The 24,904-nt window shown below is 39.4% G+C and overlaps 1 protein-coding gene across 4 annotated transcripts in view; it reads left to right on the forward strand.

The window, feature by feature from the left end:
* The first annotated feature begins 15,038 nt into the window (after nt 1-15,038).
* Nucleotides 15,039-24,904, forward strand: part of ZNF438 (zinc finger protein 438) — a 52,601-nt gene continuing 42,735 nt past the window's right edge. For 3 of the 4 annotated variants that reach the window (XM_058807086.1, XM_058807094.1, XM_058807104.1), the window contains exons 1-3: nt 15,039-15,238; nt 17,152-17,233; nt 17,715-17,768. The gene's annotated coding sequence lies outside the window, so the exon portion shown is untranslated. Of the gene's footprint in view, nt 15,239-17,151; nt 17,234-17,638; nt 17,769-24,904 lie in introns of all 4 variants that reach the window. The other variant, XM_058807113.1, reaches the window with a different exon arrangement.

Below are 24,904 nucleotides of genomic sequence, written 5' to 3' on the forward strand. Positions count from 1 at the left end.
ATGGACAGACAGTGAGAATGCTCAACCTCAATTTGTGTCCTTTCCACAGCTGAAAACTGGCATAGCTGTTCAGCAGGGAAATGCAGCACTGCTCAATATGGCACTGGCATAAATCCACCCACTGGAAGCTGCATGCACACATCTGAGGGTATTGAATAATCAGGGATATCAGTTAGATGAGGATTAAAATGGATGTTGAGTGCCTAAATGCATAATTTCTTTTTTTCTTTATGGTCATAATGAAGACTAAGAAGAGTGTATTATGTTCATGTGCAGAGACCAAGGCAGATTTGCTACCAGACTGGGTAAGCATGCCTTATGCAAAATTTCCTATGGAAAGAGATTTCTAGCCCAGGATTCAGGACAGAGATGCTTGTGAGTAGGAAACAAAGGACATAGCATTTTTTTTAATCAGCTGGTTTTCACCTTTTAGATTCACATTTCATGACGATACTAATATTCAGTACAATCGAAGAAGTTGGATATCAGACTATTTTTCTCATTCTAGTTTCCATAGGAAATTTCTCAGCAATAGGAGTTTGAGGAGCCCTGTGGCCACACCCTTATCTCCAGAAAACAGGCTCCATTAAAACAGAATGATGTTGCTTTATGTCATAAAGGTGGTAGAGCCCTCTGTCCAGGTACGTCTTCAGTTGAGATCTGGGCCTTGATTTCCCCACACATTGCTCCATCTGCAGCTGTCTGGGCAAACCAGTTTCAAAATGTGCACAGAAAGCTGCTTAAGTACCCCACAGTAGCCTGCATCTATTTTGCATGATAAGTATAACAGATAAAGACAACATAGTCTAGAATCAAAGCAACCTCTTGTTCCCTTCCCATTAACATACAGGAAAAGAACACAACATTGATGTCTACTGAAATAAAGAATTGTATAATAACACTGTTATTTAAGAAAAATGGAATAGAGCTTTTTGATAGAAATATGTGCTATTTGGTAAGGATACTTAGAAGTTTGTGGGTCTGACATGAAAGTTCTTTTTAAATTATGTTTTGTGGCAATTCTTTCTAAAAACAGCTGTGGCATGCAGTAAAGAGTACAGTTGTTGCTTTGAACAAAAATCTGTCTGCAGTGGTCTGAAAATAAAATCCCACATCAAGGAGTTCACTACAAGTTAGGCCTGCTCACAGACAAAGAATACTTATGCAAGGATGTGTGTGAGTTATTTCTAAGCAATGCTTTTCCATGTAGTTACTTTGGAATTGCAAGTATGTTTCTCTTCTCTTGTTTTCCCATCACTGGTGAGATGTGCTCCCTTTCAGCCACAGTAGAGTACAGACAGGTGCACTGAAAGCCCCAAACTTGCAGCTGAAAGATGCTTGCATGGTTCACTCAGCTGGTAGAGCTTATTCTGGTATCATTTAGGCCAGATTTATGTTGATGGAACACCTCTGGGTGAAATCCAGGTCTTTTTGAACTCAGGGCTGAGATTAACTCCAGGAATAGCCAAATGAAACCAGGTTGCAGAGAAAGCACCAGAAATGCTTTTGTTATTTATGCACTTGACTTAAGCCAAGCGATCTAATTGTTGATGGGTTTCAGTAAAGTATGCCCCAACTGATGCCATTAATCTTGTTTTACACATGTGGGATTGGGATCAGAATTTGTATAAAGAGCCTTTTTCATTCATTTAAGTGGAGGAAGCAGAACTAAAGGTTTTTATAACTTAATTGGTATTTTAAAACAAGAGTAGATGTAGGGAGAAAGGAAGATTACAGTGAACTTCTCTGAAGTGTCCAGCCTACTAAGAAGCAGCTTCTGTTGCCACTGTCTCTACCAGCCTGTGTAGCTACATGCCATCCTAAGGCTTTATTTCCAAAAGTCTCACCAAGGTACTTTCTGCCTTTTTTGTATGTTACTTTTCTCACTGACAATATCAGCAAGCAAATTTTCTACTCCCTTTTTAGCCCTTGAAATGGGTGGCAGCATTTTATATTTTTAAATAGTGTCTGTGCCAGCTACATGGCAATTCTTTCTTTTCAAACTCTACTGTTGTCTGATGTAAATCTAGGCATAGATGCTACACAGTAATCATTAATGGCCTGCCATGCATGTGCATGGACTACTGCAGGGGTCAGACCTGCCCTTCCCAGGTGCTACATTTAGTTCCATCTAGGAGTCACTAACCCAAACATTGAGAAGGCACTGTCAGAGCAAATGAAGCAGAAAAGTTGCTCCCAAGAATCAGTGGACACAAATCTCTCTCCTCTGCTTTCTGAAGAGATGCCAGTTCCTCCTGTGTATACACCTGGTAGAGCAGCACTGCTCAAAGAAACATCTCAATCTTCCATGGCAGCAAGCCCAGAAGCTGATCTGCCAGCCCCAACCTGGTTAACTACTAACAGGCAGCAAGTGGGGGCAGCCAGCACCCCAAAGAGCAGGGGCACCCTATTTCTTCTCCTCTGGGGACAACTTTCATGCTGCTGCTCTGGTGCTGCAACACTTAGGTGACTTCTAGGACACAGATTTCTCAGGAGCTTCCTTTACCTTTCTGATAATCTGCTAGGAAGCTCAGATATCTGACTTTTGCTTCACCACCTATCCCAGGAGATCTGCTAGCTGGCTCAGTCTACAAGCACCAGAAAAACTGCTCTTCAGTCCTTGTCTTTCTTCTTCTCTGTTAACAATATTCCCATGTTGTCAGAAACCTGATGAAATGACACTGCCAAACCAGTCTGCTGTCCTCCTGCCCATGTGCGCAGCCTCTGATGGACACTCTGGGCAGCATCCCCTGCTCTGCCTGTCAGCAGGTCACAGGTGATGCTGGCAAAATCAGCAGATGCCAGCACAGGAATCACAGGATTTGTTACTTTTTAGTCCAGTTTCCAAATTTCTGTAGTTTCTGGTATCCTGGGATTCACCGTTAGAAAAACAGCTATGGAATAGCCTCATGGAATATTGGAGGATTTATTAATGTATAGACATAGAGCTATATAGATATGGGGACTGTATGATTAATAAGAACAGCACCTAGACTGGGGAATGTGCACTTCTGTTTAATGTATGCACTTCTGTTTAATTTCTTTAATTACTGTAACTTCAGTGAATGACTGAACTAATGCAATGGAATAACCCCAAGTAGATATACCCAGGAATTTCCCACTGATGTCCCCAAAGGACATTCAAAGTATCCAATCCCAAAAGTACTCCCAGATACTTTTTGAATTATTTTTGAATCTTTTCTGTCTATTGCTTTGTAAACAGGTCTTCTAATTCTGTACACTTTATTATTTGGCCTGCTTCAATTAGGAATGCCCCTAAAAAGCTTTGTTTCTTTCTCTCTTCTGTAGACAGAAGTTTTTATGTTAAAATCACAACAATCCTTCTTCCATATTCTGCTATTTTACTGTATATATTCTGTCATCCTAAATTTTACCAGCACAAATTGTGAGACATGCTGTCTCTGCATGGGGGAAAGGTGTAGTTATTTATACATCACTTAGAACATGCTTTGGTATGTGTTCCTAGCTAAATATATAAAAAAAGACAACTACCAACTCAACATCTCCTGAAAAATTAACGTTCTCAATTCAGTGACATTTTTTATTATGCACCTTCATTTGGCTTAGTAGGCTATGCATGAGAGCATCCAATCTGGAATTATCAGTGACAGTTACTAAAGTTCAGCTTTTGCCTTCTGTTTCCAGGTTTGTTTTTGGCTTTTTTTTTTTTTTTTTAATTTCAACATAAATCTGACTATGTTTTCAAGGTAAAGGATATAAATCATAAAAATATTAAACAGACATACATATACATCAGAACCTTTGGTTTCTTCTCAGATCCATCAATTTCACCTGTACAGGACTGCAATTTTGTCTAAAAGGATTAGGTACTGAGTCTCAATATCAATTAATTAATGATGCTTTAAAAAACTATTTTATGTGACATTTGGGAAAAACCTGGTGATAGAAAAACATATACTTTTTCCTTCCAAGAGTAAATCCAACTATGACTCCTTCACACTCAGCCTGTAATTCAGATATGCAACTATAAACCCATTATAGTTCATCTCTAGATACAGTGCTCTAACTCTCCATTTCATGTAACTTAAATTATGTAAAATACATGGTCATGAACTAAAATATAATTGTTGCTTTTTGTGAAGAAAATAAACAGCAGGATATATGTTACCATTGCCATCAGAGGGAACTTTACTGAATAATTCCTTTGACTATGGTATGAAATATCCAACTTTAAATGTCAGTAACTGAATTATGAACAAACAGACTGATAAAAGGCTTTCCTGACCAAAGATTCACCTATTCCAATATCCTACCTCCTACAAATATGCAGAGAACAGTACTAGAAGAAAAGCATATTTCAGTACTTCTGTGGAATACTCTCCCACCTTCCACAATCTGTGGCCCTAGGAATACCTGGTGTTTTTATTAAAAACTTTATTTCATATATCAAGATGACTTTTAAATTAAATATAATAATATAGATACTATTTTTTATGTTTTATATTTGACATTATTAGATTAATACTTTTCTTTAGTTTTATTTCACAAGCTGGAAAATTCTAGCTAGATTTCTTGTGCCAAACAAAAGTGCCCTCCTCACTTTTTATACAGACATGTCTTGCTGCTCTGGAACCAGCCTAGGGGGAAGAAGCTGTGGGAGACTCCTTTGCTGTCCTCTGTACCAGACACCACGAGGTTCCTGACATCAGACACCTGCTTTCTTCTCTCCTTCATCTGCTAAGTGATTCAATGAGTACACCAAATCTACCTTCATTTGTGCTGCCATTACTGTGTGTACTATAATTGGTAAGAACTCCCTAGGATATCCTGTATCCTTGTGACATATTTTACCCTAAACCCAGGAGACAAATTACCAAAATGGTTCCATTTCTTTCTGTCCAGGACACAGATGTCTTGGCACAGGATTTGCACTGAAGAATCACAGCTCAGTATTATTGGTCTTTTCCTTCCTCTCACTGCTGGGCTGCTCATGGCCAAGAGCCGGATGGTCACAGGCTTTATAAGCTTCTTTTCTTAACCTGGCTGCCCAAGGAAATGAGGTATTTGCAACACTGCTTTTCGTCTGATGGCGTGGTTTGTTTTGGTTTTTTTTTCCTGCCTGCCAGTGCCCTGGTAGTAACCGAGAAATCCACAGAGGAATCTTGTTAGCATCTGAAAGAGGAGTTTCAAAGAAAATTACATTCTTACTGGTTTTGCAGCAATAAACAGGTAGGGGAGAATAGCAAGATAAAATTGTGCCATTTGGGTGGATTAGCTGACATAAATTGTGCCATATTTTGGGTGGCAGCAGCTGGCTGATGACCCAGCAAGCTCCAAGCACTGTTAGCCAAAATACACATGTCCCTTGCAAGACTGGGAACATCAGGATGGTCCTGAATGAGATGGAGGTAGACAAATGTATAGGGAATCAAGGTGCAGGAATTTAAAGACTACAGGAACAACTTATTTTCTTGCCTTATGCTACCCTTTTAAGAACACACTATTTATGGTTTTAAAGCTAAAGTCAGGTTTTGCCCTTGTATAATTTTTCTGTTTGAGGAACACAAGGCACTGTATGAGCATTAGATCATTTTCCCCCACACACCTTCTGAAATTATGCACTCACAGTAATCACAAAGAAAACATGCAGACTGGATTCTCTAATTTAAAGCAGCTATAGCTTCTCTTTGTGGACCTTATTCACTGACACATTTTTAATATACCTATGTCCAAATAATACATATGCAAAATAAAATAATAGTAAATGTATAATCTGTGTAAAATACTCTGATAAGAAACTATGAAAATTATTAGGCTTCTTTGCCACTGACTGTAAGCCATAACAGTTGGTTTCATATTTATGTGTGATATGGATCCTGAATAAAGAATAATAATAAATTTTTAATGCTTTTAAACACTGATTTTCTAGGGGTTTCAGAGGACAGACTTTTGTTTAATCATATTTCTGGGCTGTTGCCAGGCTGTCACTATTCCCTAGAGCTGAATCTCTGGACATCAGAGGTACTCCCCTGGAGCTGCATCTATAGACATTAAAGATTCAGAGTCGTTACATACCTTAAGCTAGGAGAGACAGGGGACTTGGTCCTAATTACAGCTTATGCCCATTTAAGGCTCTTTAAGCTTAATGCAGAAGCCTTGATGCAAATGAAAATCAGGTCCTCAGTCACTTCAAAAGTACTCACAAAAAAGGTTAAAATTCTGTTTAACTTCCTCTTCTTATCAAAGTCTTGGAAAAAGAGAGCCTTTTCATAAGGGCTGAGCACTGCATGTTTTATCTGAAGTCTGCCGTTTAAAGAGGGTGATTGATTTTTCCACATTAAGGGCAAAATAGCAGGAAATCTGTGCCTCACTAACTCTTACACACATACCTGCTAGCAACTGAGAAGCTCACTATTCAAATTAAAGTGGGATTTCTGGGTTTTAACTGTAGCACTTGAAGGGCTCAATTCCTTTGGCTTTGTCTTAAATTAAGAGCCAGAAATTATTTCCCCATGAGACTTCAAGTTAGATCTTTGCCAAGGCCATGGGTCACTTGATTGCATCCAGAAGTTTACTCTATACTTAGCTGGTGATGTGTCGATGTGATGAGGTTTCAGCACATGATACTTCATAGTGACTGAGGCTGGTTTCCATGATTTTTAATTCAGCTGGGGAATAGGTGTACATAAAATCTGACTATAGTTTTCAGAATTTTTTTCCCCCCATGTTGTAGTTTTCCAGAAATGTAAGCATTTACAGGGACCTTTGATTTCTCACATTTATCTGTACACCACAGAGTTATTAACGGAAATGAAAAATAAAACTGCCATGTAGATGCACTGCTGTGAAAAAAAATATTACTAATTAAATGTGGATTAAGTGACTATGATAAAACCTCTTGGTAATATGCCTGGCCACTGTGGGACAAGAGGTCATGCTTCACGTGCCAAGAATGACAGTGAGATGCTACACGGGTTTGAGAACCAGTTGGAGAGTCAGTTCTCTAGTTCACTGACCTCATTTCAGTGGGAATTGTATAAACACAGAAGTCAACCAAATAAATTTAGATGTATTTATAACTCTCTTGTGTAGTGAAGTACACTGGAGACAAGGGATGTAGAAATTACAGACTGCCAGTAATGGTATAAGAAAACAACAACAAACACAATTTTAAACATATATTATAAAGAGCAGACAAGGAAAAAGAAACTTTCCATAGAAGACTGCAAGTAGCTCAGTTACACTCAGCTTTTTCACACCAGGATCCTTTTCCTATATGGTTTGCTTTTAACAGAAGCCTCCGTCTTAATTGTCAGTCTGGGCAGAACAGACTGGCTGGGATTCTCTGAGAAACTCTGCAAAAAACATTAAGGCTTCCTTGCCTCAGTGCCTAAATGGAAAAGGAGAATACAGTTTTCTTGCTCACTGAGTGGCATACAGGTAAAGTATTCAAATTAATTCTTTGAAATGAAATAAAGAAAATAGCAAGAACTGCCTCAAAGGTACTAAGAGACTATTTTAAATTTCTTAAGATTAAAATGACAAAAATACTTTGTAGTCAAATATCCCACACACCCCAATCCCATAGGTATCTCCCACACTCTGCAGATACCTATAGGATGGTTTAAAACAAATCCAGATTGCAATTTTCAATAAAATCAATGGTCTATCCTCTGATTCAAGAGCAATTTGCTTTCACCCTCAATGCTGCAGCTCTGCTAAACACAGCTGCATGTGTGCCACTCCCAGAAGGTCCTGTGCAAACTGTACCCTGGCACAATCATCGGCAAGAAGCAAAGTCCCAATGTGCAAGTCTTCTGCATTATGAAACTGAAACAGAGGGGCACTTCCTTGTATTACATAAGAGACATATTGCAAAACACACACACAAATAAAGATTTTTATGAGAACACATGACAAACCATCTAGAAAGCCAACAGTGTATCTGTGCCACAGAGCATCAGTTGTTAAAATCATTGCTGTCTGTGCAGAGTTCCTGCTTTACTCACTGCCTTGAATGGTCTCTCTGTGAGCTGAGTCCATTCAAAAGTTTATTTTTACAAAGCGTCTCTTCATTGTCAGAATAGTACCTTCATGAACTAACTCAAAATTCTAAGCAAAAGCAATTTAATCCTTGTCTCTGGAACACAGCATACTCTTGCTGTACAACATTGCTAGAATAAGATACATAGTGGTCAAGTATGGATGGCAGTTATGAAGGGCATTCTATGCTTTCATTGAAGAAAAAGAGGTCATATTTGATTTTTTTTTTTAGTCTTCCAGTATTTCTCCCTCTTTTCAAGCTTCATTGACAGCACTACAGGAAGTTTCACAGCAAATACCTTTTATCCCCTAGGATGCATAGCAGCTGGGCTGGCTGACGGACTTACAACTCTGCACATTTTTCAAATGTTTCCTTGACTGCTTTTTAGGAACAGTTACTTCTATAAACCTTTTGTTACTTCGAAGTTGTCCAACCTTCATGGAAATTCCTTTCTAAATGAATATGAAACGGTATCTTCACTACTTCTGAATCACTAATTTCTGTCATGCTCATTTAATCTAGTGCTTATTTTCAGTTTCCATTCACCTTCTTTATTCTATTTGCAAAAGCTCATTTTCAAGTATAATTTCATTTTTTTCTATCATCCTTTAAAAATTTTTTTTGTATATAATTCTCTTCTTTTTTTTTTTTTCATTTTCAAAAGTTCTGCATTTTTAAAAAATCCTTCACAAAGGTATAGTTCTTTGTAGAGGCTTTGTAGAGGCTTTTTAATCCACAGTAGTAGTAAAAAAACATTTCGTGATACTGAAAGAAGGGAGTTTGCTTCTTCCTGCTTGCAAGCCTGCAGGTTTCCTCTCAGTCATGTGTGTTTCCTTGGCTTCTCATTAAGAAAAACAAAAAAAGAGACAAGAACTATGTGTTCTTGGCTTGTCACAGTATTTTACTACCTTGAAGGACAGAGATCAACTTGTTGGGCACAAAATGAAAACTTTAGAACAAGCAGCTTGAGGGTTTTTAAAAATAATTTTTATTTGGCATCACCAGTCAAGCCTTTCATGTTGCTGAAATCTATTGCTGTCTCTGAAAAATCAGTCAACCTAAGCTGCTACAAAATCAGTTCAAAGAGAGATTTTTCTTACTTAACAATTTCTTAGAAGCTTTTGAAAGTGTCACCTCAAAAAAAGGATAATAAATACTTAAAATTTGTTCCTACTCTCTTCCATAAAGCAATAATAAAGGACATAAATCCTGGCCTTCACAACACAAAAGCTACATTGAAAGAACTTTAGGAGGTTGAGAAATCACATCCTGATTCTGGCTTTCATACTCTTGATGATGATACAGCTCTTACTTATGTGTGTCCAACTTTTTTTTAGAAAACAGAACAAGAGTTGGACTAAATGAGTGATTACAGTGTATTTACTTCCTCCTTCAGGCCAGGTGGGTGATTAACCATACAGAGTGCTGTTGTTTTGACTACTGGGCTGACCACCAGCAGTGATGGATTCCCATCCTCTGTGCAAATGAATATATATGCTTTTGGCCTTTAATCTGCAGATACATATTATTGTAAGGGGAAACATTAAAATTAAGCATCTCTAATCCATTCTATGATTTGGAATAGGGCATGTTCATGTGTGCAAGATTATTCTGCTTGCTGACTATGAATTTTTCCTTTCTCCTTCTACCTACTCCTGCAAGTCTATCTTGTCCCACTTCAGCAAACTGAAGACTTTTTCCTTCACTTACAGGACTCTGTCTAATCTCAGTCTTCTTGTACAGTCTGTTTCAAGATAAGATCAAAACCATGACCTGAACATCTCCACTTGGCCATCCCCTAACATCAGAGGTACTTGAGCTCATATCTCTGAGGTGGTGCCATAGGCTTCTCTTAGAGGTGAGGAAACAAGAACTTACATGGCACCACTGATCTGTTTGAGACTGGGAGTTAAATTGCTGCCCAGACTTCTCTGACACATTGTCTTAATACGCATTCACTTTCAATCTTATGCAAAGGTGCTTCTTAGTAGCATATTAACCACCCTTCCAATTCCAACAGCATTTGTTTCAGATTTTTTTCTTCTCATTTTTCTGAGCTGTAAATTTTGATCTGCTCTGTCCCTTGGATTTTCCCCCTGTATTTATTTTAGTTGCTTGTTCTGCCTATTTGATCTGGATCTTTATTATCTTAGTTGGCATTTCTCCTTTTTTTTATTCCAAAAGCAGTGTTTCAGCACTTAAATGTCTGACAGGTTAATCATGACAAAAAGGAATGTACTTAAATCTCATTATATTTTTCAACTTCAAAGACTTTTGCTCATATTTATTAATGTATCATCACAATATTTAAGTCAGAATTACCACTGCTGTTTCAAAGGTAGGTGAACTGAGGTGCAGACATTAAAGCTTAAATCTTTTATACATTTAAGAAGTACAAATAGTCAGCAGGAGGCCTAATCTGTAGGAAGCAGGAGAAGTCTGGTACTAAGAGGTTTTTCAAAGCTTGTGTTTGGTATTGTCCAAGTTTCCCAACTTCTTTGAGTCTGTACTCTAGTGCAGTGGATTTAAATACCTTCATCATCTTTCAATAACAGTGTTCTGAAGTACTACAAACTTAACTACCTAAACCAACATCAACCTCAATGATTCTCTGCCTGGTCTAAAGCAAACTAGTACAATGCAGTAATACCGTATTGCATGTGGGAGGATTGTCTTTACAGGTGATGTAAAATTCCTCCATGCAGACTGAAGTGCAAGAGAGAACAGTAAGGTAACAATGTTCTAAAAGTTCACAGATTATGGGAGGGTAGGAAATACTACAGTTGTTTGTTGCTGCTGCTGTCCCCATAAAGCCTCCAGTCCACAGTACCACAGAAGACAGTGGTTGCCCTCTTTATGACCATGTTTTGGTATTTCCACTTGCACTGATACATGGCAAAAGCACTGCTGTGCAAACACCTGTATTGATTTAATTCTGAAAAAATAACACACACTTCTAAATACAAAAAAAAAAATTAATGTGAGCATTGCAACTATGGATTTTTTATTACCCTGAATTCTAAGTAGTGCACATTAAGACTGTACATCATAAAACTCTTTATCATGTAGGTATACTCTTCAGTTCACACTATCTGATAATACACTACCACTCTTCTAAATCATTACCAATGTAATCTTTAAAACAGTAGCTCTTTGTCCACTGTAGGTGGTAAAAAGAGAAAGTATTATCTTCATCAGATATCACAGCTTTCATTTTTTCTTATGGTATTGTTTACTGGTGACTAAGGTCTGCTTACTTTCAATTCTAAGCAGGAACTCACTCTATTACTTAGCTTTTAAGAAAAACTCCTTCTCAAAAGCCTGTAAAATAAGATTGAAATCACTGATACACTTTTTTGAAAAGTGTTCAGGAAACAGTACTACTGAATATTATAAGCTCAGATGTTGAGGCACTAAACCACAAAAAAAATTTTCTTCAACTAGTCACAATGAAATATTTTTCCCAGTGTTGTTTTAAAACATGATATTCCAGATCGACATTAATTATCACTGCTACTAATTTTCTACAGTATATAATGAAGTAATGCTTAAGGAAAATTATTGCACTCTGTAATAGAAATGACTGATATTTTCTGTGAATACTGAAAATAGTCTGTACATTAAGTTTATACTGTCATCAGATCTCTTTTCTTTTTCACCAGCAACAGATAAATCCACTGTTGCATTTCATTTTATTTTTAGATGAAAACTAATAGTTGGTAAAGGTACAAACACATGTGCACATTGGAAAGTATATTTTGTGTTTCTCCAAGTGGCAAGAACCATTATTGTATGCTCATTATGCCACATCTGTGGTTCAGACAGGCAGTACATACAATGGATATAGTAACACTTCTGCGTAAGCAACAGCTAGTACTTGTATAAATCCAAAAGGAAATACAATTATTTAACAACATTTGGAAGATTCACCTTCAAATTCACTGTATTTGATAAGCTCTGTAACTACAAACCACTTCAGCTTTACTGGTACATAAAGGTGAAGAATAAGTATGTTTATTTTTAAACTTCAGTTCCTGTTGAAATTGTCAATGACTTCTAAAGGAAGTATTCTGAAGCACCAGAACAATTATTTCAGATACAGAACTTCCAAGTGGAACACATGACTGAAGGAAAGTACCATACCATAAATGCTCTGAAATGACTTTGAGCCAGTCTGCCTGTTTTATCACCACAAATTCACTTGCCAAGATGCAGTTACTGTATTCACAAAACTGTGCTTATGTTCAGAATCACTAATTCTGATTCACATTTAATTTCAGGAAATCTGAGTTCAAAAGGAGCCTAATCTTTGAACTTCTTTTTTATTGTTTGGCTACACTAGAAAAAATTGTCAGGTACTCAGGATATCTGCTGCCTTAGCTGCCACTTTGCAGCGAGCTGCAGAAACCGGTTTTCAGAAAACTGCACAAGCATTTTAAATCTATTTTTAATTGTTAGCATGCTCCCTATAGCTACTGAGTTCAAATTTCAGCCTTAGGTACATGGAAAGAAATGTGACTATTTGGAAGACATTCCATATTTCTCCTACCTTCTGCCACACCAATTTCTTTTTCCACTTTTGGTGCTTTTGGACTTACTATCACAGCAGCATCATGATGCTAAGTACATGACAGCAAAAACCATCAGAATTAAATTCTCAGCTTAACACCACTTCCTCCTTTCCCTTACTCCCACATTCCAGAAGCTGTGTCAATGCTTTTCCACAAATTCTTTGTTCCAGCTGTGGCTAGAGGATCCCTGTCACCCATTCTTCCAGCAAAGGGCTATGGCAGAAAGCTGTGCTGAGTGCAGGCTCACGGAGATGGGGGTGTCTTGGCAGAGCACATGCAAGAGGAGCTCATGAAGATGGAGACGGTCCTGCATCACAGGATGAGGCTGGAAAAGGATGTGGCCTCAACGTCCAATAAACTTTGAAGTGGTACAGACAGAAGTCCTTTTCTTCCCCACAAGAAACATGTAGAAGAGATGGTAGGAAGGTCAAGAAAAGAGTGTGTTTTTTGTTTTTTTTTTTTTTTTTTTAATTCTGAATGTTGCTTCTCTTTTTTTTTTTCCGCATCTACACATTATACACTTTGCTTATTTCTTCTGTGCCTTCCCACTTCTCTTCTGCCCAAATAACTTCTCCTTTCAGCTTTCTCTTAAATCCCATATTATCCTATTTCTGTCACACTTTCATTTTTCCTTTCAGAGAACCACAGAATTATAGAACCATTTAGACTGGAAAAGACTTGAGATCATCAAGTCCAACTGTTAACGGAGCACTATGAAGTCCACCACTATACCATGTCCCTAGGCCCAATGTTTTTAAACACCTTTTTAAATATCTTTTAAATACCTTCAGGAATGGTGACTCCATCACTGCCCCTTGGCAGCCTGTCCCAGTGTTTAACAACCCTTCTGCAGAAGAAATTCTTACCAATATCCCATCTAACCGTCCCCTGGTGCAATTTGGGGCCTCATTCTAGTTCTTGTTACTTGGCAGAAGAGATTGATGCCCACCTGGGCACTCACTGGCTCAGGTTCAGCTGCTGTCCACCAATACCCCCAGTTCCTTTTCCACCAGGCATTTTTCCAGATGCTCTCCCCCCAGCCTGTAGCACTGCAGGGGTTACTGTGACCCGAGTAGAGGTCATTTGGCTTTCTTTAACCTTGTACCACTGGCCTCACCCCATGGATCCAGTCCAGATCCCTCTGCAGAACCTTTGACTTTCCAGTAGATCAACACTTCTACTCAAACTGTGTACGCAGACTGAGGGTGTTCTTGGTCTCCTCAGTCAGATCATGAATAAAAGTATTAAATGTGCCTGACCCCAACACTGAGCCCTGAGGAACACCACCATTGACCAGCTGGATGGAGCTCCTTTCACCAACTCTCTCTAGGCCTGGCCACCTCAACACATTTTTTACACAATGAAGGACACACCTGTCCAAGCCATGAGCAGTAGTTTCTCCAGAACATTGTGAGAAATAGTGTCAAAGGCTTTACTGATGTCCAGTAGAGGATGTGTAGACACATCCACAGCCTTTCCCTCATCCACTAAGTGGATCACCCTGTCACAGAGGAACAGGTCAGTCAGTCAGGACCTGCCTTTAATAAACCCATGCTAGCTAGGCCTGATTACATGTACATGCTGTATGAGGCTGAGAGGATCCTCAACATAATATGCTTCATATCCGAACTAAACCTTCCCTGTCACAACTTTGAGGCCACTTCCTTTTGTCCCATCACTTGTTACTTTGTGAGACTGGAACCTACCTCACTCCAACCTCCTTTTAGGTAGCTCTGAAGAGCAATAAGGTCCTCCCTATTCCTCCTTTTCTCCAGACTAAACACCCCCAGCTCCCTTTAGCTGCTCCTCATCAGACTTGTCCTTCAGATGCTTCACCAGCTTCGCTGCCTTTCCCTGGACAGGCTCCAGTACCTCAATGCTTGCTTTAAATTAAGGGCCCCAAACCCAAGCCCGGCGCCTGAGACACGGCCTCACTGCTGCCAAGTACAGAGGCACAATCACTGTCCTCATCCCACTGTCCTCATCCTGCTGGCCACACTATTGCTGATACAGGCCTGGACACCTCTGCCCTTCAGGTCAGCTGATGTTCAGACATCTGCGCTCCCTCTGACCCAGTGCTTTCAAGTCTCTTATGCTTATTTTCCAGCACAATTCCTATATTTTTTAGAGATTCCTGCCTTGTCCCCCAAAACCCCCCTATCCCACTGCCTGACAACCATCACTGTCGGGGACCGGCTGGAGCGCAGTTTCCCCCCAGCCAGTGGCTGCCTGGGACGGTGAGGGAAGGCCTCACTCAGCACAGCGCTGCCTGAGGCCGCAGCGCCGCATCCCCGGGGCAGCGCCGCCGAAGCCCGGGCGCAGAACCAGCCCCAGCCCCGGCCCCGCGGCCCCATTCGGTCCGACAGCGCCCGCCCGCCGGCGGCCCCGCCCCTGCGCCTTCCCGCGGGGTGACGCCGCCGCCCCGCGCCGCGGAGGCGGGACCGGGCACGGCGGGTGTTCGTAAGTTCCGTCCCCCCGCGGCGGTGGGGCCGCGGCCCGGGCTGGGGGCGGGCGGCGCCGGGGCGCGGCTGTCCCGCTCCCTGCCCGCCTGCGGAGCCGGCTGGCGGCGCGGGGCCGGGAAGCAAGAGGCGGAGGGGTGGCGGCTCCCGGCAGGGCGGGCGCATCCTCCGGCCCTCACTCGGTGAGCCCGAGGGGTTCCTCGCCGGAGCTCCGCGCCTGCGGGCTCTTGGCTCGCCCCGGTACGGCACGGCTGGTCTCGCGGCTCGGCCGAACCGCCGGGCGGCGCGGAGGGCTCGGCAGCGTCGCCAGAGCCGCCGAGGTGTGTGCGGGGCCTGCCCGGCTCCCGCCGCCGGAGCCCAGGAGCGGCCGTGCGGGGCCCGCGGGGCTCGGCCGGGGGCGCCGTGCGAGCCCTGAGCCAGCGCGGCCACCCGAGCCCCGGCCCGGGGGGTGCCAGAGCCCCGGCCCGGGGGGTGCCGCAGCCCGGCCCGGGGTATCAGCCCCGCGGGTGCGGAATATGCGAGAGGGCGTGACTGCCGTTGCCGGTGCTGATGCTGTAATAAAGACCTGCAGAAAGGCCGCGTATGACCGGTTCCTACAGGACACGATGGTTGCTTGTACAGCTCACGCTTTTTCAGTGATGGCCATAGAGCGAGACCTCTGTGAGGGGTGGCAGTGGGTGCCTCAGGCTCAGGGGCAGCCTTTGGCTCCCGTGCTGTCCTGGCAGCGTGAGTCAGAGCTGTGCGCCCCGCTCTTGACTCCAAGCCTGAGCGATGTTTCATAACCGTACTGCTGCTTCCATAAAAGTACAAATACGATGCGCAGCCCTCTTGGGCTCCTCACGGTTTGAAGGGACTGACGGCCAAAGGCGTTTTGTCCTGTGGCTGCAGAAATGGATGCAGTAAATGGGTGTAGTGTTTGTGTGCGACTTACTGAGGCCTGTCGGCTTATGAATCCATTGGAACTTTTAATAATGACATCAGGAACAAATCCTAGGTTCCGAGTGATCAGATGTGTCTAGCAGAGATAATACAAGGAGGGAAGCATTTTAAAGCCACATAAAAGTTTTCAAAAGACTCTGCAAATGTCTGTAGAGTTGCAGCTTTAAAACAATATGAAAGATTGGCTTGTTTCAATTTGTTTTGCCCAAAAGTCATACTCTGTTAAAAGATTTGTCTAGTTCTGTACCTAAATTAAAATTGGTGTGGTATGTCTTGTGCTCACTTCTTTTCTTCTTCAATATAACTGTTGTTGTAACTTTTTAATGTATATTAAAGTCTCAGTCAACAGCCTAGCTCTTAAATGCTGTATAGTTAAGCTAATTATAATCTTGAGTTTTCTCATACTAATTTATTTGAACCTGTAATATGCCATTAAAAGTGGTCTTTCATGTTATTATTCCTTAATAAAGAGGAAAGAGGAGGATAACATAGGGTAAATGCACAGTTCCCTTGGATCACAGTAGTTTATTGCAGGTTTTTTTCCACACAAAACTATTCAGCAATCAAAATACTGAGCTGTTGTTCTTTTGGTTTTTTGTTTCTTCAATAACTTGATTGTAGCTAGTTATTTTTAGTAATAGTTTAACTTAATATTTTTCAAAGTTACTTTTATGTAAAGCAAAATACATCAGGGATGAGTGCATTTTTTTTCTGCTTCAGTAGCTAGAAGAATTGGAATTTTTCTGTCTTAGAGCGTCAAAAGACAGAAAGGAAAAGGGAGAAATAAAGTGTATGGCAAGTCATATATTTAAAGTATTTTTTTGTAATGATCTAATGTTCTTAGCATTTAATTCTAAAGATATTCTTGGGTAATGATAACTGGAGGATCAGAAGAAAACCAGCACTATGCAAATGCTTTTAGCTTTTGAGCAGGCTGTTAAAGAAATAGATTGGGATAGCTGAAGTCATAATTGAAATGTTTTTCAAAGCATTTAATGAAGAAAATACTAGTTTCTTATGTTTCCTGCATCTTATTTGTGAGTGAGAATATCAGAACTAGCAGTGATGGGGAGAGCATATATGAGATATTTCTGACTTTCTCACTGAAGCCTTAGAAATGTGTAGTGATTGTCACACATATGTTTTTGATGTACAGGTTCAAGGATTATGTTGTGCTAGGTGGGAGGAGTGTTCTTCATCAGTGACTTGGACTGTTTCAAGCATTTTTATGTGCACAGGTAAAACATTTATAGAAGTGATTTAATGTTTTAAATGTCTATATGAAACTGGTGATGGTTTTATGTATTTATTTGCACCTAAGGAGGTAGATGGTGTCAGGTCAAAGTGAAATAGCCAAGTGTTGAGTGTAGAACTTGGATTGGAAGCTGACTGGAAATATTGCTGCAGTTGTAATTAAAGAGACTTCAGAGTTTTAAAAGTGGATGGAAAAATCAGAGATGTATGAACTTTCATTGGTAATTTTAGCAATATTTATTCAGATATTATTATTATAATCTCTAGTCTAAAGTCCTGTTAGTGTATGGTGTACCTCAGAGGAGATGCTGTTGTATTGTGGTAAACATGTTTTATTAGGATTCTTGTTTATTCACTGCTTCCTAAAATGTTTATCTCTTCTATTATAGATTTTCTGTCCTTTGCTAATATATTTCCTGAGATATTGGAACTTTCTGTTTTTGTTTGTTTATTTCCTTGAAATAGGAATTAAGATGGATGAAACTTTTCATTGGTCATAGCAGCAGCAGGACAAATAAGGTGGGTATGTTGAAAGATTACAGTAATATCTTTACAGAGTGTTTTAGGTTTTGATTCTGTGTCCATCTGAACACAAAGACAGTTTTTGCCTCTGTATCTGAGTTGCTGTTTATTTGCCCATTTGAAATTCTTTAAGTCCATTGAGGGTGTACTCCATTGGGCTTGTACTCCAGTGAAACTGATTGTTTTTATAATTTCCATAAAAGATATTAGTGGTTCAGCAGCAGGAAAGTATGTTTTGATGCTTATCCTTATTTGCAATGAAGACAAGACATGGACCTTATTTGCTAAGTACTTTATGTTGGTGTTTTAATTCACTTACAGAGATCCAGAACATGTTTTACTTAAAAAGATTTTTTAAAAACAAATTTAAAACATGACCACATATTTTTACAAGACTAACATTGGCAAATAAGAGGAACAGTGCTGATTGAGTAATAATTGAGCTCTTTCTCATGGAGTATATTTGCATGTTTTTGTCAAAGTTAAATGAATTACAGACTTCTTCACAATGTAACCACCATTAAATTATATGACAGAGATTTTTATTTTTTTTAATGTTTTTTTTTAATTTTAAAAATAAAAAATTGTGGGTTGTTTTTTAAATTTCATTTTTTTCTTGTGCTGATGCAATAAAGAGATTCTTGCTACCCGTTTAAAATGGCATTTTGAGATGCTGTTGTCTTTGTATTGTATTTGCTCTATGACTGTTGGTCTTGTCACCTCATGAAACCACAGAACAACTGGGTCAAAACCATTCTATTCAAATATCATGAAGTGTGATATTTGCTAATTGTGTCTTTGACTTATTGTACTATAGTACTGTATTTTCTGGTATTAGTTTGTCCCTAATTGGCTCATTAAACCTAGTGTCAGTAGTATTCAAGCATTACTTTTTTAAAGGCCTGATTTCATGGGTATTTCTAGTGTAATTGAATGTTGTAGGAAAGTTAGTGTGGTTTGTGTAGCAATACATTGTAGTCTGATAACTCTTCCAGTTAATACCAAGAACATAATCAAAACACCATAAACCTCACTGTGGTAGAACTGTACTGTGTATTGAACAAGGATGTGAAAGGGCATCAATTAAGGAAAGACTCTCTTTGCTTTGTCACTTCAGTCTTTTACCATTTTAGGAAAGAATGTTATCCTCACCTAAACTGTGCGCTGTCCTTTTTCTCTTTGGTTTTTTTCTTGCATCTTTTTGAAGGCTATGCAATACTGAAAGTCTTGTTTAAAGGGAAGCTGGCTGGTGTCCTAATGCCAGGAGAAGTTTAGTACTTAGCTGTTAGTTCACCTTGAATTGTTGCACAGATGGAAAGGAAAGAATGTAATCAATAGCTCAGTCCATCTTTCAGAATTGTAGTACATTGTGGTCACTTCATTTGTGGTTAAACTTTTATTTTTGCAGAAAAATGAGGGGTTTTTTTCATGGAATCATGAAGGATAAAATTATGGAGTATTGAATCATAAACATGCTTTTTTTTTGAAGTGTGACTTTTACTTCTAGAGGCTGCTATAGGATGTTAATTTCTGTGTATGCATCATGTTTCATTCTGTGGCTTAGTAGTTTATTGTTTTTTAGAAAGTGTAAACCCAGGATTGTTGGTTTAGAAAAAGTGTCATGGTTAATGCCAAGAAGAGGTCATGTGGTGAGCTTCAGAGCTGGGCTGTCTCAGCCCTGCTGAAGAGCCTCAGTCACAGCAAGTCACTGGGGAGACAGGAGAGTTCTTGTGGCTCACTTGGGTATTTGCAGGTGCTAAAGAGATGGAAAGCAGCTTGGATAATTTGTTGGGGGGAAGGAAACAACTTCTGGGAAACTTACTAGGATCTATCACTGAAATTGGTTTGGGATATTAGCTTGGTTGTAAATTACAGTTCCAGGGAATATTTTTGCTGTTCAAGTGTGAGTGGCAGAGCAGTCAGAGCTGTGTTCCCATACTCAGTCTTTTTCATGAAGCCCTTTGTTGCTAGTAGCTGAATGCTGAAATGTCTGTAGGAATTATTTAATGGTTTTACATGACCCCAAAGCAGAAACCAAATCAAAAAACCCCTCAAAGGTGCACTATTCAGCTGTGAAGGACAATTGCAAGGGACTGTGTCTCTTCTTTTGGGCCAACACTGTGAAAATGGTGTACGGTGACAAATTACAGCTTAGGCTGATGTCATTGCTGTTACACCTGTGCTTCTTTGCCACTTCTCTTATATGTATGTTTGTGGTTATTTGGGATGAACTGTACAAAATAGGGATTTTACAAAAAATGTTACTGATTTTTATAGTTTTGAGCACACTTCAGTCTTCTGCTGAATGACACAGAACTTAATTTTGGTGGATTTTTTTGGCCATGACTGGTTGGCCCCCTAAGGGAGACTGCAGTCTGCTGATCGTGAGGGTGTGTGATCTCACATTTATATCAGGCTGTCCTTTCAAACAGTGCTACATACACCAAGACATGAAGTTCTGACAGTTTTTGCTCTTCTTCAGCTCCATCAAAACAGAACTGCTGGTGGAGCAATAAGGTAGATCCATGTTTTTGGGAAGCAGGGCAGTACAGCTGAACTACCCAACGTTAGTCTCTGCTAATCATGTGCAGTGTCCTAAAGATAAAACTATACAACCCCTCAAAATACTGTTAGGGAATGAAAAAGGATCAGTCTATAGAAACCTGCATAGTCCTGTTGTGTCTGTAAGTGTAGTACTCTGTGTGTGATGATCAAGCACTTAGAAGTTAGCAGCCTGCCAGTAAATTAATATGGATGTTCAGTGGGTTGTGTTGCTTTTGTCATCAGCAGATTCTGAGGCTTTACTGAAGCAGGAAAACAAATCAGTATTGGATTTAGAAAAAAGGAACTGTTCTATATTACAGGACTCAAATGGAGACCACCCAAATGCCTTCAGCTGGTTTTTGTTATTTTCACAAACAGTTTGTTCTTTTAGCGGAGTGTTTAAGAACAGAGAGTCAGGTCAATCGCTCTATTATGTTTTTCCCCAAACAGCAATATTAAGCAAACTTTACAATATTGTTCATCATTGAGAAAAAAGTCTTATAGATTGTCTTGTTTTTCTTAGCTTCCAGAGAAAAATAGTGATAGGCTGTTGTGATTTTAAATCTTCAAATTATAAATGTAATGCACTGTGTTTTAGAAACTTTTTGTAGTTTTGGCTGGATTGCACCTTGTAAGGGCCAGTATAGTATCTATTAGATTTTATGGTGTTTAGCAAGTTAATTCAGAGATGTTATATATTTTCCATAGTTCTGGTAGAGTAAGTAGGATGCAGAATATTCTTGTCCTCCATAGTATGATTTCTTTTTTATTACAGTTTTAGTAAAAAATGCAGCAGACCTACCCTTTGAAAAATTGACTTGTTTTTATGCCAAAGCATACTTGGTTCCTCCTTGAAGACCTAAAAGCAAACAGTCCTGGGCAGTTACCTTTGCTTAGTGTGTGTTTGTGTTCTCCTGTAAACCAGTAGTTTTCTTTCTGGGAGGGTACCCTGATAGGCAAATGACAGAGATTTGCAGTCTGTAGTGGGTGAGATACAAAGAATAAATTATGCTGAAGGACAAAAAAGCAAAGACTGCCTGGCTCCAAATGACGTCTTGGCATGCTAGTAATGCCACATACTCAAAGTAGGGGACTGTGTGTTAAAAATCTTGTTTCTTCTCTTTACTTCTCGTACCTGTGTTCATACTTGCAATCAAACTAAAGAAAATGTGATGGAGTATAAAATGCTGTGGTAAAAATCAGTATCTTACTGTCATACAGCATGCCAACACAGTGGATGTGGTGCTGGATGCCTCTAAAAAGGATGTAGAGAAGAAGGGAATCAGGGAAGAGTTTAAAAATATAATTTGTGGGGATGGAAATTAGCTTTTATAAAGATAAATTGGAAAAAAGAGACTTTAGCCTTTGAAAGGCATGGAATATGGACAAGTATAACACAAGTACACACAGGAAGATGAATGGTTTGAGAGATAACTCAAAAGCTTTTGGTTTTTTTTTGGTTCATGCTATAAGAAAAAGGGGACATTCTGTGAAATTCGGGTGACAAAGTGAGAAAGGAAACTTGAGAAAGGATCTATTTCTTAATAAACTGGTAAGAATGAGCTCTGCAGTGTAGGGATAATTTTAATTTAGAAAAATTCCAATGAAATTGAATGAGTTAGAGTGCAAGAATATTTACACAGGCTCAGGTTACCTTTTCTCCTTAAAGAATATAATCCCTCATCTTTTTGTCACTTGCAAAATTATTTTTTCTATCATGATTTTTAATAATGCTCATCTAAAAACCATGTTTTGGTGGTGTGAGTGAAGGAATTAAGTCTATCCCTAGTTTGTTTATGGGAGAAAGAGTTACAGTATCTCACTTATTTGTTCTCTTTCTCTGTGTTGGGTTATATCTAGGTGAGACACCCACCAGGTAATTTGTCCTGAAGTTAATTTCCTTTTGTAGAGTGCACTGATTTACTTTGTTTCTCTTGTAGATGTAGATATTGGAGAAGAGGTTTTGGGGATTAATGTCAGGCTCCTCATGAAATTGGAAAGAATTTATGTAGGCCAGTTGTTTGTGTGACTTGTTACTCATGAGACACTGCTCTGTTCAGCTTTGATTTTTCTGTTGCCTGGGCTCATACATGAAGTTGGTGTTCCTGCAGTAATTTAATTGGAGTCAGTACACAAGTTTGTTCTGTACCTAGTGATGGAATATTTTGGGAGGATGAAATGAGCTAACGCTGGCCTTCTGTGTCAGCCTGCCAATTCCCAGCAAGTATGTAAAAAGTCATAAAAATAGCAGTGGGGGTATCTTAATTAAATGAGCATGCTTGTCGCTTTGCCAGTCTTTTCTCTTGGCATGGTTCAAGTCCTAGAAACTGTTTGCTTTCAGTCTCTATCAAACTCAAATATAAAACTCTGTGATAAAAGCATCAGGAGCAGTGTTCAACAGGAAAAGACTGCAGAGCAGGCTTTTTCTCATTCCCACTTAAATGCCCTTTTCTCTCTGTTTAGTGCAGGCTGCAGTTTTTACTTTTGGTGTGTTTAGCAGCAGATTGAGTTAAATTTGTTGTATTTGGCTCTAGAGCAGCAAAGAGCAGATGTCATGGAGGTGCCATGACAGGAATAAGAAAATTCAGAAGGCTTGTGGGAATTTGGGGGTGAGAGGGAAATCTTCCTCCTATTTTTTCCATGCTAGAATCCATATTATAGCATTTGGAGCTGGCATGCAGTTCAAAACTTGCTGTGCTGCAAGGGTTGATGCACTGACGCAGACATTCTGTCCCACAGCTCAAATTATGGAAACAGAGTTTATTTATAAAATAAAACATGCCTGTGAAATTATAATTGATACCTTAATTACAGGGAACTTGCCTGAAGCATGGTAACTTAGCAATCCGTGGGACATTTTCCTGGCTTAGAATAGCCACGATTTATACTGAAACATTTTCTCTGCGTGAATCCTAGAAATGGAATTCCCCTGTCAAGGCAGAAAAGCTTTAGTAACTGAGAGGTACTCTGCCAGGGATGATAAGTCTAAAGTAACAGTCAACTTTTAAACATTATTTAGAGTTGGAACATCTGAAAAGTAAACTTTGCTATTCTGGATTGTCACTGCTTGAAAAATACGCATTTAAAAGCCACCGCTGCATGTTGCCATTCTTTACATAATCAGGTGTGTCTCAGATGTATGTGGGATCCTGGAGAAATTTCTTGCTTTGGATTATTTCTTTTCACTTCTGTAGATTAACATAATGCTCTGAAAGTCAGTGATGGCTTCTTTCTTTAAATCTTACCTTATTAAAGGCCATTTCTGAAAATACCTGGTGTAATTTGTTAGTTAGCAGCCTGATTGCTTGTTTGTCTTTCTTTCTCACATCTTTGTTTTTCATTCACCACCTACTTGCACTGCAAGAGTATATATTGCCACAGTATAGTTTATAGAAACATAAACATGATGTAATTTATGTCATATTTACATAATTTTGATTGCATGTTGCTGTATTTGAAAATTGCCAATTCTCTGTTGTTGTATGTGTAGAATGATGTACTTGATAATTTCTGGAGGAATTTTTTTTTTTCTGTGAGGAAAAAGTTTTATTTACACAGTGATCTAGAGGGTAAGATCTATAAATGTACTTTTCCTTGAGATGGCACTCACTGATCTTGTATTAGTGTTTTAGTAAACCACGTTGACTCCTGCTTTGGTTCTTCTGTTCTGGTGCTGAAGCTGAAATCTTGTGTAGCTCTTATAATTTGCTGGGAAGATGAGATTTGAAATAAAAGGAATATATGTTATTGTGCATTTAGGAAGGATATGAAGTCTGACTTTATTTTAAAAAGCAATTATTATAGTGGGGTCACTTGACAGAAGCATCATATGTGTAAGGTATATAATGTACATGCTCTGTTCTCCTCTACAAAGTGCTGGGCAGAGTGTGCTGCTGTTCAGGTTTGAGAACAAACCTTCCCATGTCTTTTGTTGAAGAAAAATGTCAGTGCACTGCTAAAAGAACACAGGACTAACTTGCCTTTTGGCTGTAGCATGTTGAGTTTCTTGGTTAGACAGCTAATTTCAGTAACTTGAAAGTGACAGGCCTGGGGATAATTGTGGTCAGAGCTGCTCCAAGAGGATTGAGCGAAGCCTTCTGGACTTCGTTAAAGATAAGGAAGCCTTATCTTCGTTAAAGATAAGGTTTGATCAACAGCTGCTGGGAGGGTTTTTCAGACACTCAGTCTAGTCCAGTGCAGGATTTTTCACCTCTGACCAGTTTAGAGCAAGTGCTGCCTAAGGTGAGCTGGTGAAACTAACAGTTTTGGTGTGTTTGATTAGCATCATTTATGTTTGCCCTGAAGTTAATTTCTTACAGCTATTTTTCACCTGGTTGTCAAATTTCTTTGTGCCAGAAAGACTTTGTGACCACATTATAAAAGTTAGAAAAATGGTTATGTTTTGGATTCTGTATTTAAAGACTGTGTTCTAGAGGATTTAAGTAATTAGGTATCTGTAAGGTTTCTTTTCCATGATAAGGTTTTGCTTCAAAAGAAGCATGAAACTGTAGAGTGTTTAGGCTAGATCAAGGTTGTACCTGTTTTATTTCTCTTTTAATGATTTCGTGCAAGCCTCAAACCTACATTAA

This window comes from Ammospiza caudacuta, chromosome 1, assembly GCF_027887145.1.
Source record: "Ammospiza caudacuta isolate bAmmCau1 chromosome 1, bAmmCau1.pri, whole genome shotgun sequence".
Classification (NCBI taxonomy): Eukaryota; Metazoa; Chordata; class Aves; order Passeriformes; family Passerellidae; genus Ammospiza; species Ammospiza caudacuta.